Source organism: Ochlerotatus camptorhynchus, unplaced genomic scaffold, assembly GCF_037179485.1.
Source record: "Ochlerotatus camptorhynchus isolate MF236.1 unplaced genomic scaffold, CSIRO-AGI_Acam_v1.1 ptg000416l, whole genome shotgun sequence".
Taxonomy (NCBI): Eukaryota; Metazoa; Arthropoda; class Insecta; order Diptera; family Culicidae; genus Ochlerotatus; species Ochlerotatus camptorhynchus.
Window position 1 is genome coordinate 1,408,603 of NW_027040902.1, and position 21,998 is coordinate 1,430,600.

A 21,998-nucleotide genomic window follows, 5' to 3' on the forward strand; every position below is an offset into this window, starting at 1 on the left:
CTGGTTGACACCCCGCCGAGAAAAAGCGGTGGGTGCAACTCAGTGGGTAACGCGTTCTTCGGGGGATAGCTGTACTCAATATACTATACTCAATTATATCATTGAACTAAGCTTTGAGTTCTCATGTGATTTGCGGTGTCCCATGATGGGTTTCGGTCAAAGAATGCAATTTGACACTTTTCCATGGGCACCCGGAACATGTCCAGCATGGCCGAAATGGTCTTGGTTACTCGATATGACTTATATTGACCTTGGTTTTTGAGTTCTCATATGGTTTAAGGAGTTGCATGATAGCTTTCCCGGGATACCGGAACATGTCCGGGTATGGCCGATGTGGTCCTAAGATCTTATATGGCCACCGTTGATATTGTTGTTGCATTTTCATGTGTTTTGAAGTGTCGCATGATGTTGTTGGTACGTTTCAGGACACTTCTAAACAAAAACACAATATCTGGAAGCAGCCCAAGTAACATTTCAAGTTTTATAGAGGTTTTAAAGCATGCTACAAGGCTTAGTCATGGCCTACAGAGCCCTCATAAAACCAAAATTGTTACTTGGGAGCTCCGTCGAAGCGAGTTAGTCTTTAAGCACTTTAGCCCAACACCCGTAGGACTGCCAACTGGAAAATTGGGATCGATGCTAGTAAGATTATATTTACAGCATACTGGACACGACACGGCACACTGGTTCGGTTAGACGCTACAGTGCTGACAGTTGTGCTATTCTACTCCCAGAGTAAAGAAGAGTGACACCTTCTGAAATTGCGAATGGGCTAAAGGAGCAGCTGCCTCCGTCCCGGTAAAACCTTGGTAAAACCTTGGCCGGTCTCCGGATACGTTTGAAACTCGTCTCCATAGTGGGTAGTAGGCTCAGATGTAACATTGCTGACTTACGTTGATCTCGCTCTGAACACGGTTCCAATGAAGGACCGTGCCAACCCACGGACGGCCCCACTGCTTACAGAGATAACCATGGGGTCACTATAGGCGACTACTTAAAACGTGGCGAGCTAGTGACCCGGAGGGGGATTCTGTTGGGCAATAATATTATCAAAAATATAAAAGATGGAAAAGCAATAAATTAATATGAACATCGATGGCAAAATTCAAGATAACAAAAACGGAGTAACGATCGCGTTGGCAAGAAGTGGAAAACTGCAGAGATCAGGGCATAAGTGTCGGATATTCAAGCTGGCATGTTGACTGCCGAACGGGCAAGCATTGGGGCAGAGAGCTGAAAAAGCCGAGAAGGAGAAGACAGCAAAGTTAAATGAGGCGAAGGAGATGGCGAAAAGTCCTCCAAAACCACCTGCGGGTAAATGAGATCGCGAAACGCCAGGTGAAGAAGAAGTGTTCAACAAACAAAAGGAGGGCAAGGACAAAGGGAAGAGAAAACGAGGGAAGGCGAACCGTTCAGAATAAGAACGAGAAGATGACATAAAAATGGAAGAAAGAAGAGAAGGAGCATAAGACAAGAAATGCAATAAGACCACCCAAAAAGCGCATGGATTTCGTAGAATGGTAGAAAACATTTTCAAAGATGGAGTTGATAAAACCGGCTCTATATGTCTGTATATACCCTTCTTTGTAAGAAAAGTAACACATAATTTTTATTATTTCAACATGCACTTTATTACATAAATTAATATCATTGATGGACCTATTAGGGGCTGTGCATAAACCACGTGGTCAGGTTTTGGGTGGTTTTAATGGACAATCATCTATTTGCCAAAACCGTCCTCTTACCTCTAAACTTTCCACAAGGTATATGGATAGCCCCTTAGTTTATTTTTCAACTATACTATCAATAATGGGAAACTTCTCCATCTTATTCGCATTTGAATGTTATGCAGCATGCAGGATAATCCTTGCTAAGATCCTGGTCAATCTCTTTACAGTTTGGTCCGAGTGAATATAAGCCACAGCTAACAAGATACAATATTGATCAATTTCGTGGGATTTTACTTTTTCAAATATAACGGTTACCTTGAATATGTCAGTGTGAAATCCTCGGAGCATGAAATCCTGACACATGATCCAGGAATCGTTTTCATTTCTTCAGGACTGAGCGCCAAATTCGAGGAGGGATCGTAGCACTTGCCCGGATGGTCTGAAATTATATCAATAATCGTACTATTTATTGCCATTACATAAAAAAAAACGATAACTTGAATAACTAACCTGGATGAGTTGCATTCAGCATCAATGTTTGCGCCCCAAATGCAACTGCGGACAAACAGCCTAGAGCGAGAATTGCTGAGAGTATCTGCATCGTGCATAAATTAACAATTCTGACAATAACACGTTGTGACTTAAAAGAAGTATCAGCTAGAACTGTGATCGCCTGGGCATTGATAGCCGGGTTTTAACGATTTTGTAGCAGGGGCGATGTAGCAAATATACGTCAGTATGTAAATACCGCAAACAGGTTTCAAGAGGTTCTTGATGTATACCGTGAGCGTCTGTTGAACTATCCTCTCGAGATCGTAGGTCTGAACTATTTCAATGTAAACATTTAGAGGTTTTCAAAATGACTACAGCATTTAAACATTGTCGAATAATGACCTACAGCAAGCGTGTTTGCGTGCTTACTTTCATAAAGTAATTAATCGCCCAATAAAATTATATCACATTTGTGTTGGTCACTAAAATCTGCTGCTCAAATGAGCGATATTGTACGGTTTTGGGAAATAACAGAGATTCTCATTATAAAGAAGTTGAGTTGAGGGAATGACCGGAATGATAAAAAGTTGTTCTTCAAGTGCTGCTCAGTCACTCAGCCATCAGAAACAGTTCACTTAAAGACCTTGCTTTTTTTTTCCTTTGGTTTGTTTTTTTCCGTCGATCTTGTTTTCCGTGCTGAGCATCAATGCTACCGACGTGCCAGGAAGGCAGCTCCCACACCTGGACCCTACCTATCGACCCATCAACTCATGAACCGGGGACCAACGGCTTTACTTCCCATCCGAAGGAAGGCGTGATCAGGGATTGAACCCAGGCCTGCTGGGGTGATAGGTAATCACGCTTACCACTACACCACCGGCGCCGTTGAAAACCTTACTTAAATGACGTAACCAATTTTAGTTCTCCCCTTGTAGTATATTTTCCCACGCCTAATACCTGGCTGGTCACAACATCTGTAGATGCTCTTCTCCTCTCTTAAATGCATCCTCATTTATGTACGATTTCTTGAAAATTGCACAATTTGCACAATCAAGAATCTTGTTCAGGGATCCAGTTAGGGTTGTTAGTACTGGACCCTTTTATGTGGGTACCAGTATTTCAGTACTGTTAATACCGGTAAATTACCCACACCCAAGGATTTAAGGGAAATGGTGTCAATTGGCATAGTATGGATTTTATTTTTTAGGAAAATCATTATTTATTCAATCTCGTAGGGTAAATGTCGGTTTCGGCACCCATTGACTGTTTTCGGCAGTCATCATTTAAACATTAATTTCACAGTATTTTGCTTTCAAAATACTTTCCTGAATGTATTCACACGATTCCAGTCGGTCAACTTCAATCTGATTACATTTTTACGACTGAGTAATGTTATGCCAAATTTCTCGTTAAATTTATTTATTTATTTAATAATGCATCTGACAAAGAGGTCTTAATGAGTAAACTATTCGATATCTTAAATAAGGTTCAGTCTTCTTACTCTATTCACAAATTGAGGTGTGTGCATACCAAAATCAAACGCGGACTCGACGGATACAAACATACGAACCATTGCATAAATAGGCTGGTTGTAGCCATAGAGAGAACGATGAAAGCTCCGTTGCATCAGGGATTGCTGACGTAACATCCTACACAGCAAAAACTAAATTTTAATATTACATCCAATCCAATGTCGAAAATCACATGTAATTTGTATAGCCACAACAATAAATAAATGCAGTAAAAGTAGCGTAATGTCAGTTCATGCATTGTATTAATGATAATTTTATCATTTTTTGGCAAGTAATATTACACCATATTTTCGACACGATTGAAGTGCATCCACTTTGATTTGATATTGAAATTAATTTTTTGCTGTGCACCTGAAGCACGGAAATCAAGCAGTGACAGAAGATGAGAGCAATCGACGTCACCGTTGAGTAATTTAGCTATAAACATAGCCTGTTGTAGCTTACGTCTCCGATCAAGCATTTCGTGGTCAAGCAGAGGCATCTATCAGAATACGCTGGAGGGTTCAACGGGTCACGCCACGGTAGGTTCCTGAACGCATGCCGTATACTTCTTTTGACATAGGACTACATCTGTGATTTCTTTATGGGGGTACACTTTGTGAAAATCTAAAATGAAACATGTAACGAAATTATGAAAGATTTTGAATGTTAATAACTCAGCTGCCCCTGGAACAATTTCAATAATTTTATCACCAATCGATCAACAATATTTCTATGCATCAACAGCAATGCCTTCGACTGTTTATTTTCAACAAGAATATATTGAAAAAGTGGTAAATGTCAAGCATTTTCCAAAAGCGTCAAAATAACTTACAAAATAATTAGTTACGTAGATATACTATATATACACAGTCATCAGAGCTTCCCCAATACTGTTGTCATGAGAGAATCGTTAGTAGACGAAACAAGTCAAAGTGGCATTCGCCTCCTATCTTCGGGCGTGTGCGAATAGGGAGGATGCAATTACGTAACATTTTGCACACTCATCGCCATATTCAGAACTACACGCCCCCCAACGACCACACAAAATGCTCTCCAGAGTTGTAATCTTGTAACAAAACTTGAAAGCAGGGGTGCAAGTGATTTTGATCGATTCTCTTCATCGACTTTCTGTTTCGTTAATAACTCGAAGAGCATAGCAGATATAGTGCGAAATAGGTTAGTGAAGCCATGGTCATCAAACGAGGAAATCGATGAAGAGAATTGACTTTCATCCCTCTGCTTCTAAGTCCCTTAATTCAGTCGTCGTCATAGCAATGAAAACTAGCATCGCACCGCTTTTGGTTCTTGGGTTACACTTGCTGGTTGCAATTCTGCTGTTCGACATTTTCGAAGGACCACCAAAAAACATGAAATCACACTATTTTCTACACACATAGAAATACCTAATCTTACACGTGACAGAATCCATCTTTGACATAAAGGATGAGACGTAAACAAACATGTCATGAACAATTCAGTGTTCTGAGACTGAAAACTTCAAAAGAACGTTTGATTGAGCTGAATTTTGCGTGTATTATGACCCAATTTTATGTCAAAATTGACGCTCGTATATGTCAGTCTCAGAGCACCTAAATTTCCATCAATGTGTCTAAGTGTGTAGGGATGTCTAAAAGATCAATTATTCGATTAACGGTTAATCGTAAAGATTTTTCCAGCTATTCGATTAAATATTTATCGAATTTTCAATTATTCGAGCGAGTAAACGGCATCCCTTCTTATTTTCACTCGTTTGATTTGGCGCAGTAGAGAAACTAAATAGAAATACTAATTTATCTAAACAGGACTAGAGAAGAACCATGACGTGAAACAGGATCAAAAATTCGCCGAAAAAAGTGTTAAGCGTCTTTCTGCCAAAGGTTAAGATTTACCAACTTGTTTAAAGAAGAAGTTTAACAAGAAAAACTAAAAAAGGGAGGAGCTTTAGCTGGCTGGACACTGATATTCTGCGGCCTTCCAACCTGTCGCAGACACCAGTTCAACCCATGTCCAGCAGCAGACGGGCCGAGACTCTGAGTGCCCAATCATTGAACCGAAGTATATGGGATTGTTCGGTCCGATTTGCTGATCCAGCTGCCTACACGTCATCATCATCTTCATAAGACTTTAAGCCTGTACTTCCATCGGCCCTTTTCAGGGCCACCAAGATTTTCCAAAAGAGTTAAATTTCTGAACATGTCCCAACTAAAATTCATATCAAAAGTTTCTTTCCAGGGCAATCTTAGTCATACTAAAGAGCATAAACAGAGAGTAAACCACTCAAATTCCTATCTTTCACAAAACACAAAATCCTGCTGCAGTTAACGAATAACATTTATTATATAAGACCACGTAGTCCTACTTCACCATTGCGCACAACCTCATATGGCTGTCCCTTGTAGTTTTTTGCACATGCTCGATTCTTAGATTCCATGTTACGTCGTTTGGAGCCCATACAACTGAAGCATTTTCTGGGATTGGCCTTACGAGCAGTGATGGAAAAGTTCGCAAAAAATCACTATGACTCGCGAACTTTTCCCTTGGAGAACTTCGTGAAATATCGCGAACTTTTCCAACACTGCTTACGAGTGAACAATTCAATGCTTTTAGACAGTGTGGATCCGTGATATCCTTGGCAACCTTAGAGATGAAGCCAAGTTGACGATTAGCCTTGGAAATAATCGACGCATAATGGGAATGAAAGGAAAGCTTCGAGTCCAATACGACACCAAGATCCGTAGCTTAATCCACTCTGCTAAGAACAGTGCCATCGATGTGGTATTCCTCTGGTCACGTCTTCCTTCGGAAGGGAAGCAAAACCGTTGGTCCCAGCCCATGTGTGTTTGAATGGGTGCTATATTCTACGTAGGTGTGGAAGCTGCCTTCCTGCACATTCTATTTCCGTCAATGGATGGCAATTGTTGTCCGTAGGTGATTGACACTAGATTGCGGAACAGAGACCGACGTTAAATAAAAGGAAAGAAGAGATGTGGTATTCATAAATTATCGGGTCTTTGGACCGATAGAACGTCATCACATGACATTTTGCGACGCTGATGACAAGCTTGTTCGAGCGGCACCAGTGAACGACCATGTTAAGCAACCTTTGGAGGAGATCATCAGCATATACGAGTTTCGCTTCTAGCCAAGGGTAGATGTAGCGTCATTGAAAAATAACACAAACAGTAACGGTCCCCAAATTACTTCCTTGCGGGACACCGGACGTGCTAGCAAATGGCGATGAAACATAAGATCCGAGTTTAACGAACAGCGTTCTGCCAGTCAAGTACGATGACAACCACGACACCAATCGATTTGAGACTCCTAATTGCGATAGCTTGCAGAGTAACACTTTGTGATCAATTTTGTCAAAAGCCGCCTTTAGGTCCGTATAGATTTTTTTTCCCTCTGTTCGGGACCTAACACTACTGCGACCAGTAAATTGATCTATTGTATTGTATTGTATTTATATCCCGTGTCCTTAATTTAGTGCATGTCGTATTACTCCATCACTTTTGAGAAATGATGAAGTATTCGATTTTTTACAGTTGCCACTCTTGCATTTATCGCAAGGATCCGACTCTAATTGAAAGGTCCCGCTATGTATACCCTTCGGTGTGTTGAAACACCCTCCAAAGGCGCGCCCCTTTGTCAGTCAAAATTGAATTCCTTAGCAACAAAATTAAGGTATGACACCGATAATGACCATGCATCAGAACCCTAGTCTTAACCACTTCAAACTAGGGAACAACGAATAGAAGATTAGGAATCACATAGATGTAGACAACTAACTATTTTTTTTTCCTTGTTTCAAGATCATCCTCGGTAGACAAAGCCGAGTATTGTCACTATCAACAATGCAAAAAAAGTAACAAGGACTAAGATGTGTTCCTTGGATTACTGAAAAATCCTGTTCCCCTAGTTTGAAGTAGTCAGGACTAGGAATCGGTGGAAGATCTTACATCCCGTAATGTACCACGAAAAGGTGATCTACCCACGTTACGGGACAAATAGATTACGTCAACCTGCAGTTTATGTACCATAGCTGAAAAACAGGTTGTAGTTAGATCCAGCAAGTTAGTAGCATCAGACCTACCGGGAATAAATCCATGTTGATCTGACGAAATGTGTTTTTTGTAGCGCGTAGAATTTGTTCGCTGACGATAATTTCGAAAAGCTTCGATGCGGCGGAAAGGCTGATTATCTTACGATAGTTTTTAACATCTCGTTGGTCACCACTTTTGTGCACAGGAAACATGTAGGATAGTTTCCAGCTCATGGGAAATTCACCTCGCTCAAACGAACGGTTGAAATTGACGGTTAGCATGCTGAGCATGCGCAGCGACGGAAAACAGCAGCAGAGATACCATCTGGGCCTGGAGCAAATAAATTCTTCAACTTTTTTGAAGCACCGATGATATTGCAGAATGAATCATTAAACAATGACGATGTTCCTTAATAAGTAAAAAAAAATCTCCCTCAAATAGATTGGGTTGCTCCTTAAATAATTGATCAAAATACGTTAAAAATCTTAAAATGCTCAGTAAATATTTAAAGTACGCTCCCTAAAATAAAGAAAACTGTACATTAAGTATTTGAAAATGCTCCTTAGTATGCACCGCTTTGCACCATTTTGAAGTGTAATTGTACCATATATCATCGGAAAAGCTGCTGTAGAAAGGTTAATAAGTACCATGAAATCAGCTGAAATGTTCAGTAAAAATGCACAAATGCACACAATGATTTACTGAACAGCGATGGATCATCAGCAGAATATACTACAGAAGAGCTACACACGGGCACGAACCAAATCATATGATGATAAAGTCTTAATTTTAACAGATTCGTAGAAAACTTCCCTATCTATTGGCGTATTAAGAATAAAAATCCATCATATCTGGATCAAAACCAAACCACTTTCATGCCGCAACCGACTTGGGTTTTTTGAAATTGGGATCTGACATACAATTGATGACCTTGACAAATGTCCTGAAAATACTCCTTAACAAATTTATGGTGGTCCTGAAATGAACCGTTTTGTCGTGATGGTTGAGTAATGCGGAGCTATTAGGCTGTTCAACACGGATGAGGCGAGCTGTATGTTGTTTGGAACGAGAGCGACGCGCTTGACATAGATGGCCCACAGCAGCTCACGACGAGCAACTGAATCCGATCAGTAGTGGTCCGGCTACTTCCTCCTTCTTTGGTGAATGGACGCTCATGTGGGCTGCAGCCAAGCATGGGAAAAATCGTTTCATTTTGCATTTACTACTCACTCACATGCATACAACATCAGAAACGAACAGCAGCTTGTGCGAGCCGCCCTGATTTCCTCCGTATTCGCTTTGTTTCTATTTTCTTCGATGAACGCAGAATTGAGCAAAACAGAGAGCTGAACGAAACATGAATGATTCTGTGTGTAGTTGTGTGGATCATTCCTCTCTTATTATTTTTTCTATGCTGAACCTTTTAGGATTGCATTCTGCTGAGTGAGCTGAATGGGAATTTTGCAGATAGAATCACTTTTTTATTTTCTAGTTTTAAACATATTTAAATTGCTATTAATATTGAGAAAAAGGTTATACTGTACCGGCGAACTTATTCCACTTTAAACGCATTTGTTGTGAATTTGTCACTTCTTTACCGCATCCTCGAAGTTTTCGCTTGACAATTGCCCAATATTTTTTGATCGGTCTGAACTCAGGGCAATTCGGAGGATTAATCTCTTTGGCGACGAAATTAACATTGTTTGCATCATACCATTCTAGTACCTCTTTAGATAAGTGGCAGCTGGCTAGATCCGGCCAAAACATACCGTTGGTCTTGTGTTCTTTAATGTAAACCTTCGACGTCATTGTGTGAGATGTGATGAAAACCTTGGTTTTAAGGCCACAACTGCAGATTCCTTGCCAAATCATTAGTTTCCGAGCAAATTTATCAGCAAAAACAAATTTATACCTGGAAGGGACAGCCCCACGACCAGTTGTTAGGTAAAATTTTCGTCCGGGGAATTGTTTATAATCCATTTTGACATATGTTATCCATTAAAATACAGCCATCAAATTTCGTCATAACTCATTCGTATAGTAACCGTGCTCACTTTTTGGCCACTAAGTTTTGTTTCAGGGAGCGATTTGCATGTTTACTGGCACAAAAAGACTTATATCCTTCTCTTGAAAGGATGCTACGCGCGGTGGAAAAGTTGGAATCGCATTTCTTTGCAAAATCACGTATGGAGACACCTGGGTTGTTTTTCACGTACTTCAACACCTTTCTCCTCAGCTCTTTGTCCCTAGTGCCACTTTTATGATAGATGCGCTGTGCTCTATCCACACTCAGAGTATCCTCGTTTGATTACAAGACTCACCGTGGACTTTGGGAATTTTAACACTTTTGCTATTTTTGAGGCAGACCACGAAGGGTTCTCTAGATGCTTGTTCACAATTTAATTTTCTTTTCTCAAGTTCCATGATCCGTAATTTCGGGATGCGTCGATCAATCGAGAAATTTTTTCACCAATTTCTTCGTCAATGACACATCAACAAATGCCTGTCAAACCGCGCGTCCAGATTTACTTTGAATTGAGCTTTACCACACATGGTGATCGAACAAGCATCTCACCGAACGGTGCCGAATGGAATTCGATTTTGAAATCTGTGATAGGGAAAGCGCTTTGTGCAGGCAATCGGTGATAATTTTGATCACCATTGCAACAGTTGGACGTTTGTGTAATTTTAAAAAGTGACCCATTGATAAAGTGTTCATTTTGACAGATTCGTAGATAAGTTTCCAATCGATTGGCTTGTTTAGAATTAAAATCCATCTGCTATTGAGAAAGTTATAATTGGTCAAAACCTGACCACTTTTCGTAACGCGGTCAAGTTTGGTTTATTGAAATTGCATCCCCATCATGTTGCTGAAATACGTAATCCTACGTCAAAAAACATCACCACCAGACTGGTAGTACAATTGAATAGACTCCGTATTTTCATTCCACCAAGTCTCCGTGAAGGCGTAAAGCTTGCGTAATTTAATATCTGAACGCAAAAAAAAAACTGAAATCTTGACTACTCAAAATGAAGGTCACTGATTGCACTTTAAAGAAAAAATAGCGAAAAAAATTATTCCGATTTGGTTTTGATGAAATCTCGAACTTTTCTTCGAATACCACTCATCATATTTTGGACACTCTGTTGGCTAACCTGAGCGGCCGTTTTGTTCCAACATCTCTTCATCTCTGTCGCATACCAAGTCACCTTTCCTCTCTTCATAAACTTCCGTTTCACAACTGGCAATATTTCTCAATTGGGCGGAATTGAAGGCAGTTAGGTGGATTGATGTCCTTTTCGAAGAAATTTACCCCGTTGTCTCGATACCGCTGTAGAACTTCTCCGCTGTAGCGCCAGCTTGCCAAAACAAACAGTGCTGTAAACTCTCAAAATCAATTGAACATTTTTGATGAAAATGAGAAAAGCAGCTATCCGCTATCAAAGGGGACCTCCTTCTAATTTATTCAGTTTATTATTCTTCTTGTGAGTTTATTGTAGTAATGGATTGGTCTTCCCCTTTTTCCTTTTCTATGCGTGCATACCTCTCGCAGAACGCACAACAGAGACAACGACATTCTATTGGTGGCTCTTTTAGTGAATGAACTACCAATAGTGAAAAAACAGTAAAAAGCAGCAGCAGAACGACGGTATATAAGAAACGAACAGCGGAAGCAACAGTCTGCCATCCTCAACAGATGCTTGGAGCTGCACTACTTTCCAAGCATCTGGAAGGTGGCAAAAATCATCCCGATCCGCAAACCTGGGAAAGACCCTTCACTACCGTCAAGCTACAGACCGATTAAAGGGTGATACGGTCAAAATTTGGTCAAGGGAAAACGCGTGTAAATCGGTGAAATCGTTTATTTAAAAAATCAAATTAAATTTCTTTTTCAAGTTCAATTAGTATAAAATTCAGGAAAAATATTCAGTTAGGCTTCCGCTTTTCCAAATCCGAATTGCCGGGCCTTACGCTTGACCCCTGCCATCAGATTTTGTACAGCCACCTTGTCCACCTTCTTCGCCGCAGAAAGCCAGTTTGCCTTGAACTGCTGCTCGCCCTTAGCAGTTTTTTGGTCTTCTTTAGGTTCCGCTTGACAATAGCCCAGTATTTCTCAATTGGGCGGAGCTCTGGCGTGTTGGGAGGGTTCTTGTCCATGGGAACCACCTGCACGTTGTTGGCGGCGTACCACTCCATGGCCTTTTTACCGTAATGGCAAGATGCCAAATCCGGTCAAAACAGTACGGAAATATGAAAATGCTGCTTTTCAAGCCACAGGTACAGATGGCTTGCCAAACCAGATATTTCTTTGCGAACTTTGACAGTTTCATGTGCTTGAAAACATCTGCTACCTTTCCCCTTCCTTTTGCCGTATAAAACTCCTGTCCCGGAAGCTGCTTGTAGTCGGCTTTGACGTAGGTTTCGTCGTCTATTACCACGCAGTTAAACTTCGTCAGCATCGTCGTGTACAGCCTCCGGGATCGCGCTTTGGCCGTCGTATTTTGTTTATCATCGCGATTTGGAGTCACTACCTTCTTGTAAGTCGATAGTCCGGCTCGTTTTTTGGCTCGATGCACGGTTGTAGACAATACACCCGGCTTATTTGCGGCATCTCGGAGAGAGAGGTTAGGGTTTCGCTTGAAACTACCGGCAACTCTCTTTGTCGTCTCAGCGGCTTCCGGTTTTCGATTTCCCCCCGATCCAGACTTCCTGGCTGTCGGCAAACGTTCCCCAAACACTTTAATTACATTTGTAACGGTTGATTTGGCAACTTTTAGCGATTTTGCCAACTTTGCGTGCGAGTAGCTCGGATTTTCGCGATGCGCGAGCAAAATTTTGATACGCTGCTCTTCTTGCTTGGACGGCATTTTGACAACTGAAGAGTGAATTCCAAAATCAAAATAGGAGCAACATTCTATACACACACACCTTCAAAATGAGGGGTGTTCAGGTTTTTTAAATGCAAAATTGAAAGAAATACGTCAAGTTGATATTGACCAAATTTTGACCGTATCACCCTTTAGCCTGCTCTCAGCGCTGAGCAAGCTGTTCGAAAAATTAATCCTCAGCCGACTGAACAAGTTTGTGGAGGAACATGACATTCTTCTTCCAGAACAGTTCGGGTTCCGTAAGGGGCATTCCACCAATCATCAGCTAGTGCGGGTGATGAATAACATCCGAAGTAACAAAGCTGTATCCAAGTCCACAGCCATGGCCTTGTTAGACGTCGAAAAGGCGTTGGACAATGTCTGGCACGACGGACTTATATACAAGCTTTGTAACTCCAACTTTCCACCATACCTTGTGCAAATCACCCGTAACTACCTCCAGCAAAGGTCGTTCAGGGTGTCGTTGAATAGTTCCCTTTCGCAACAATTTCCGATCCCAGCAGGTGTTCCGCAAGGTATTCTGCTGGGATCACTGCTTTACAGCATCTACACGTCGGACATCCTTCCTCTAGGATACGGTTGCGTGTTCTTCCTGTTCGCAGATGACACCGCGAAAGCCGTCAAGGGTAGGATGCCTCGTGAAATTACGAACAAGCTCCAACGATGCCTTGACACCTTTACTGATTATGCCACCACGTGGAAAATCAAAATCCACGCCTCGAAAACTCAAGCGATCATGTTCCTTCACAGGCAATCGCCAAAACTTAAACCGTCTCCCTCCTGTACCGTAATAATGGATGGTACAAAGGTCGAGTGGTCCGCTGATGTTACTTATCTCGGGATGTTGTTCGATGAGAAGCTCCTGTTCCGCTCGCACATAGAGAAAACCCTAGTTAAGTGCTCCGCCTTAGTTAGGTGTTTGTATCCGCTCATTTGCCGCAGATCCCGCCTCTCAAGACAAAACAAACTGGCTGTCTACAAACAGATCATAGCCCCCGCGATCTTCTATGCCGCCCCGGTGTGGGAATCGGGCGCTCAGACCCACAGGAACAAAATCCAGGTTGCACAGAATAGAGTGTTGAGGATGATCCTAGATCGTCCATTCGACACAAGAATAGCAGACCTCCATCAAGAGGCAGAAATTCCCAAAGTAGATTCCAAAATTGAGGATATGACAACCAAATTTATCCAAAACTGCAATCTTTCTGAACATGCTTTAATAAGCAATTTGTACATAGTAGGTTAAGTGTATATAGTAGAGTAGGTTAGTTTTAAGCTGTAAATAGTAGTACATATTAAGTAGTTTCTCTTCAAATTCTAAAAACAAAACGAACCAATCCCACCAAGGTGGTCGACCGTGTACTAAGTCTAGGACGTATTCTGTAAAACAAATTTTGAATTTTGCCCATACCTAAAGATGAAGAAAGCAATTAAATCACTTAGAAAAATGTATATGGTAATCATCCAAGTTGAACTGAAATAAAGATCATTTAAAATAAGTAAAAACAGTCATTCGATTGACAGATTTTGCAGCGAGCAGACCACCTACGGAAAAGCAGTTTACCAACTACCAGCGAAGCGAGCCGAGAAGAGTTAGCACCGGCGTGGCGGACCAAGCCGTATCGCCACCATGTTGGGTTACAACAATTGGGTTGAAATTGACCTTAAATTTTCCTTACACTGATCCGACATCGGGTCGAACTGTCTCTTCGGAACCATTTTGCTGGGTTTCTTCCATACTCCACTGTCATATATCAAATGATAGTGAGTGACTCAATTGACAGTGACTAAGAGCTTCGAATGAGAAAGAAGCTCTTCTTCAAATTATGGTCTTATGAGAATTCGTTTTCACAGAATTGATTGAATGGTTGTATTGGTTAATCTTCAATCGACTGATATGAAAAATAACAGCACTGAGCAGCACTTTGCAGCTTACAAATACGTTGTTTTTCAGGCACTCTTGCTTGTACATTTTCAAATTCATAGTCTTATTTGTCACAAAAACCTGGGTTTGTTGTATGCACCTATAAATACGTTGCCAGATCATAAGCTTTCTTTCAAATTTATCAGCAAAAACGAACTTGAACTTGCTATGGAACCTCGACCAGTGGCTGTATAGAACTTATGTCCGGTGAGCTGCCCGTAATCCATCTTCACGTACGTTTCGTCGTCCATGAGGATGCATACTTCGTACTTTGTAGTTGTAGAGTAATGCGGGGCAAAAGTACGCACTTAACTTTTTTAGTAAGTTAACTATTGAACGAAAGGCAAATACCATGCGACCAAGTTACCACGTATTGCCTTAATGTCTTACCTTTCAAACGTAGTACTGGAAATTACCAAAATATTTGTGTAATATGAGAACTGAAACAGTTTTTAAAAATAGTCAAATGCGTACGCATTGTACGGGGCAAAAGTACGCATTGAACAAATAATGTATTTGTCGCAAATAATGGTTGTAACAAATAGTTTCTTGAGTACTGTACCTCCCCTCTGGTCAACCAGGATTAGAGAGCATCCAAAAACTACGTTTTATTTTTAGGGGCAGAAGCGTGAGGGAGGGAGGGTGATGAGAGTTGTAGTTTGTTGGTTTCCATAAAGGTTCATATTAAACATATTAAGGTTCCATGCAAAACGGTTAAAATAATCTTTGAAATTCGACCACGTTTTCTCTGGATGGTTCCCGGGAAGTCGATCTTTAAGGGGTCATACATAAAGTACGTGATGCACTTAGGGGGGTCCAGAGCATCTGGGAAGTGCATTTCTGCCGACTGGTTTTGCGCTTGTAGTTCCTGTACGAAAACATAACCATTTCAATGCGACATCCTGTGCGTACTTTTGCCCCGCGCCTGCTGCGTACTTTTGCCCCACATGCAGTTTTATCAATGATTCGATTTATTACAAAACTTATGAAACTGGTTGAACGGAATGACCGCACCTCTCAAACAATCATACAGTAAAGATATTTTTAGCATTTTTATATCCATTTTTTTCTAAACTTTAAATGGTCAAAACATAATCCCCAAAATGTTGAAAATTAGATCAAAACTGCACAAAACACAAATTACCTCATAACTTCACGCCACTACGTTCAAATCACTTATGTTTACTCCTGTGATCAGCTGGTCGAATGATGTGTCGAACCCATACAGTGTGGCCAGGTTTTCATGTTCGAACATTTCAAAAAGGCCTATGCGTACTTTTGCCCCGTGCGTACTTTTGCCCCGTGCGTACTTTTGCCCCGAATTACTCTACTTGTATAACTTCCGAGCACGTCTTTTGGTCACTAGATTCTACTTCAGTGTCCTGTTTGGTTGCTTACTGGCCCGAAAAGATTGAAATCCTTCTCGCTGACGAATCCTTCTGACGGTGCTTTGGCTGGCATTGAATTTCTTGACGATATCATAATTCGACAGCGGTTAGGGTTTGCCGTTACCGTTCTCAATACCATCAAATTCAGCTTCCGACCCCTAGCTCCACTTCGACGCTTGCTATGATCCTGCCGATCGATAGTATGCCACTCACGGAAACGTTTGAGGATGCTGCGCACGGTCGTGATTTTTTAACCTAACCACGTCGGAATTTCCAAGTGGGTGTCAGAAAATTAATTTTCGGTTCTCGTTTTCCATCAGTATAGCTACTTTTAAACAAAATGAATTATGACGAACTTTTCAGCACTGAAAGGGGAAAGATTTCAAAACAAATTGTTGTCAAAATATTTCAGATCCGACTGCTAGGATCACTGCAGAAAAATAACAGTGCGTTCAGATATTAAATGTCTCAAAGGCTATTAACCTCTCCGACGTTCTGATATTGCCAGTTCACAGCAATCTTAGCATTCATTGAATTTTCAGAAAGAAGAAGAAGGAACAACCGCAGCTGTCATTCATTCCAAACACTTCACAAAAACGTATTATTAAATGAATTGTAGACTTCGAATTTCTATAAAATTAGTCAACCAAATAAATTCTTGTGAGATACGTTCTGGCACAAGTTCTGGCATATTTGACATAACTTATCGCAACCGAATCAATTATGTCTGATTTTTAAACCTCATGTCCTGCCCTAATATGTGAGGTTCTGCGGACATCTAAGACCTCTGTTTGTCCCGAATATCAAGCATTTTACCACACACTTAAAAATAACTATTTTTACACAAGACGTAATCCATCTTTGACGTAAATTATGGAACGTAAACAAACATGTCATGTAAAATTAAGTGTTCGCAAACCGAAACATAAGCAACTCGACGAAAAGAACGATTGATTGAATTTATTTTCTCGTTTCTTTCAACTGATTCTTATGTCATTTGGGCCGCTTGCATGTGTCGGTCTCAGGGCACAGAAATTTACATGACTTTTTGGTAGTGTGCATGAATGAATTTTTGAAAGTTTTGACGTAACAAACATCGTTTGTTAATGGCACGATTAAAGACAAAATGAACTAACCCGCTAGAATTGGTTGACGGCTTTAACCATGATGAATATAGTTGGATCGCTATATAAATTAATCCGGTTTACCTAACTGGAATGGATTGCAGGCTGGAATGCAGGATGAACTTCCGGTGTATTTGTAGGCATGATTGGTGGGTTGAACGACCAGCGGCTGTATTGTCAGCTCGATTATAGACTGCATTACTTTGTATTTAAAATGTTTCACTCTTTATTTTCTTCAATCTTAATGTGGCCAATCGGGGAGGGCGCAACTGCAATGCTATAAATCCGCACAAACTTAATTTTTCTTCCATTTTGGCCCAGAACTATCCTTTGTTCTATTATTGTTTTGTTATGCTTTTCACGTTGTCATGAGGACATGGCCTTCTGCGAATAGTTTTGGTTCAGTGCTTCAATGTTTCATTGACATTAACTGTCAGTGACGATTGCCAATTTCGGTTGTCAAATCTGATGCCAAATACAATTTTTTCTCTTAATTTCCAATAATACAGCAGCAGGTATACATTAGGGTGCTTCATTCTGAAAAAAGTGATGAATTTCTGATGGGCCACCCTCCAGTTCGATTCATAGCCCCAAAATATGAACCTGTGCAAAAATTGGTAAAGATTGATGAAGGTTTAGAGGTCGCGCCAATGATTTGAAATTTGTATGGGAATTACTATGGAAGAATTTAAAAAATCGCTTATATCGCTATAACTTTGCTTCTACTTGTCCAAATGTCGAAAAAATTTAGTATGTTATTGCTATGGCAATAAACAAAAAGCCTACAGTTGCTACGCTCAGTTTTGCAGCGTATCAAGAATTATAAAAATGTGAAAAAATGGCAAAATAGGGTAAATTGACAGATGAATATGTACAAGGCAACAACGCCAATTTCATCGCAACAACAACAGGCTTGTTGATCATTGTCATGACAACCACATATTTTTTTTTTTCAACGTTTGGACAACTACAACCAAAGTTAGAGCAATGTAAACGAAAATCAATAATTTCCCATACTAATTCACCAAAATCTCCATACAAAATCCAAATCATTGGCGCGACCTCTAAACCTTCATCAATCTTTACCATTTTTTGCACAGGTTCATATTTTGGGGCTATGAATCGAACTGGAGGGTGGCCTATCAAAAATTCATCACTTTTTTCAAAATGAAACACCCTAGTATACATCCTAGAGTCTGAGCAACGTGCGAAGGAATGCAGACGAATATTGGCTGCAAGCAATGGATGGATCAGGAGTCCTTGAATCGATAACAGAAGTTGACTTGCCTATAGTGTCGAGTTGGAATACCCCTGCACTACTCTCGCACGCAGATCCGGGACGACTGCTGAACGTTGGCTGGAATGGCTCAATGTGCATCCCAGTGTTCGGTTGAATTAATTATATGATTTGAGTAGTAGCTATACTGAAGATCCGAGAGATGTCGCCCCTTCAGTGGAAGGAAAATCATTTTTGCAGTATGGAGAATATCAGAAAAATCCACGATTTGTGACTAAACATGCTTTCAAGCGTGCAAGCGTTGAACGGATCAGGAGTCATCGAGTACACTAAATCATCGTACTTGCCTTTGATGTCGAGTCGGAAGACACCTGAAGTACTCCCACACGTATTTAAAATATTGTAGAATTCCATCTCCAATTTTTAGAAGCATGTTTAAGATCCTATTCTTTTTAAATTTTGAAAAAACAGTTTGATCGAAATATTGTAACTAAATCTCCGATGACTTGAACAAGACACAGAACGAGCAGCAATGTAATCACATTCCACTGAATACATTTCAGGTATACATTTCAGTTGTACTATTTTCGAAACATCTTCTCAAACATTGGAAACAGCAGTCGTGTCATGTTACATTTAGCTCTACTAACTACGTTGCACCACTGCAATAACCAGCTTTCACGGAACCATCCCGTTCATTTCGCACAATCCTACATCTACAGGTACAAGCGCAACAGCGCAGCGCCAGCCAGCTTGCTGAATTCCACGCCACTCAGCCCAGCAGCATTACAACAGCACGGAGCAAAATGTAAACTAAATTACATTTTAATTAATACCTGCCTCCACGGAATTGTGGTCCTACAACGTTCAACATTCAGCCTTATGTGCCTGGATGGCTATGGCACTAGGCACCGGTAATGCGGTGCCATACAGTTCCAGCTGTCGCCCTGCTCAGCTAAGGATTTCGACTTGTACATAACTTCCACCTTGCTCCACCATCCGATGGCGACCGGCTTTCTTCCAGAACGAACGGAAAATGGAGAAAAGTGGTTTTCCACCCAGCGAACAGAGAAGGCTTTATCGCACCTTCGGAATCGGGAAGCACACGTTTGGGTGCCTGTGCCTTCATTTGAAATGTAGAAGAACATGCGATTACGGAAATTTGTGGAGCAGGGCAGTAAATCGCTTTCCTATATGTACAGCACCGTGCAGTTGTTTGTAGCACATGTTTGTGCTACTAATTCGTCTATCTGCTTAACCAACCATTGAAAAGTAATTTGATACCTTTCGGTATGCTCGTTCCCATGCTGCAGAGCGGAGGCGAGGGTGCCGAGGACGCTAAGTGCCTTACAAGTGGGTTACTCACAATCACAAGGAAGCACGGAATTTACGGTGGTCTTGCGAGTGTTGATTTCAAACATCGTAATTGGAGACATTTGCTTTGGGCGTACGAGTGCTAATTACCGCTAAGGATAGGATTTGAGTAATCGCAGGAAAGTGGCACCGCGTGTGTATAATTTCAAGGGGCATTAAAAGGGAATTGATTTTCCATTTAGAGCAACGTAGGCAAAATGCTGGTTTTGATAAAGGTTCAACAACCAGAATTTGGGCGTGCATACAGAAAGAAGCTTCAGCATAAAAACGACCCCAATCTGAGTGTCAAAATATGACTCCCAACGGAGGCGAAAAAATTACTCTCCCACCCATAAACGATCATTTTTCATCAGATGCCTTCTCCCTCCCAGTTTATGGATGATACGACCTATTGTCCTTCTGTCCTTGATGGGGTGTTTACACTTGTGCTGATTCACGTGCTGGTGAGTCTGTCGTTCGCACACCCATGGTTGTAACATTGACGCATCAACTTCTGGCACAGACTTGATCGGATTACACCGATTTCTGTTAATCAGCACTATGAACCAGCACATATGTAAATAGGCCAGGAAGCCTGGTTTACACTTATGGTGGTTCACTAGGGCTGATATTTTTCTGTTGGTAAAAATCACCATCAGTATGAAGTAAATGTTGCCACGATGCGAGAAAGCTGATCATGCTGAAAACTAAAATGTATGTGCTCATAGAAAAAATCATTTTCTGAAAATTTATTACATCATGCTGATGACCATTTGTGCCAGCAGTTGGCTCATCAGCGCTAGTGAACCAGCACTAATGTAAACTGAGCATGAACCACCGACTGCGGCAGCGTCTATCCGAGCTGGACCGAGTCGAAAAAAAAAAGTTCAATCACCGTAGCCTGTAGATTGAAGGACGTAACAAGAGAAGCGAGATGAAACTCGTAAAAGTGTTACGCGTCCCGTTACTCCCTCAGCACGGTAGACAGGGCATCACGTACACATTCCATCAGGGACACGGAATGATTGGACCATAATTGCGCGAGCCGTCAGAGGAGAAGAGCATCAGCGTAGTAAAACATTATCGTTTGTGTGAAACTTTATAACGTTCTGGCTTTTGGTGGAGGATTCGGATGATAGAGCTGTTTTCGGCAGGGCAAATCACCTGAGACTTGGTCATAAAAAGACACCATTTTTGGCTGCTCGTCATAATAGGACAACGTTCCTTGCTTAGGGGGGGTAACGATGCCTGACTAAATCGGACAAGTGAATGACCATTTTTCAAAACTGTATAAAGCCCCACCACTTCGCCACAATAGTCGAGCTGCTTTTGCTGATTCCACTCTAGAGGATACTAATCTTGATCATCGTTTTTGTCGACGCTAATTGCACCCAAGACCGTACAATTGATTGGGGGGAGGGAGGTTTTGATTTTATTTTGAATGTGAGTTTGATATTTTCTACATATTCGTTTGGTAGGTAGGGGAAATGTAGGTAATGTCGGCCTACATGTCCCTAATTTGGGCCCATCGCTAAAAGTCTGCTATTTATCAATTTTATCTAGATGAATGCGTCATTATGGATATTTTGGTCTCTATTGAAAATTAAGTCGATTGCTGAATTTATGTATGGGCCCAAATTAGGGACATGTAGGCCGACATTACCTACATTTCCCCTTTGTATTCAAAAGTGCGTGTAGGCGTTTTGAATAGGATGACACAATTATTATTAATTCATAAGCCGGATTTATGTTGACCTATTCAGATAGGGCCAATTCTGGGCCTATCGAAAAGAAAACCATCAAATAAATCCTTGATGTCGGCGTTAAAAAAATCAATTATGCGTTTAGTGGGATACTTTAGTTCAAAAACTACGGAATGAAGTCAAAGAACGCATCCTGAGCAAAAACGAATATCTTGATACCTTAAATTGGTATGGATGAGTCTGACATAAGGGCCCATGCATTAATTATGTCACGCTAAATCAAGGAGAAATTTACCCGTCCCCCTATCGTGACGTTTTTCCTATACCTAATGCATAGTTTGTCACAAAATCTTAGAACCCCCCTAAAGCGTGACATAATATATGCATCAACCCTAAAAGGTAAAAAAATCAAAAAATAATACAATTTTTTTTTTGAATTATTCTTTGGTACTTACCTCCAATGTCATCCTAATCAATACTAATTTTTGTTATCAGGCCCGAATTAGGTATTCATCAATTATTTTCTCTTGCTCAGGGTGATATGAATGTTTGCGCCCATTATTCTCAAAAACAAAAGAAGCGCTGCAACCGAATCAATTTTTATCTTCATCCCATAGGCCGAAGTGAATTCAATGGCGTTTGAATGGCGTTTCCATGCGT

At 40.9% G+C, this 21,998-nt stretch overlaps 1 protein-coding gene and 1 long non-coding RNA gene across 2 annotated transcripts in view; both read right to left on the minus strand.

The window, feature by feature from the left end:
- The window catches only part of LOC135711020 (carboxypeptidase N subunit 2-like), a 403,442-nt gene that overhangs the window by 134,277 nt on the left and 247,167 nt on the right, over positions 1-21,998 (minus strand). The gene's annotated exons all lie outside the window — the stretch shown is intronic.
- On the minus strand, positions 1,598-2,343 carry LOC135711015 (uncharacterized). The gene is made up of 3 exons (XR_010518449.1): positions 2,181-2,343; positions 1,986-2,109; positions 1,598-1,924 (listed from the first exon to the last, which is right to left on the minus strand). It is a non-coding gene; the product is annotated as an uncharacterized LOC135711015 (long non-coding RNA).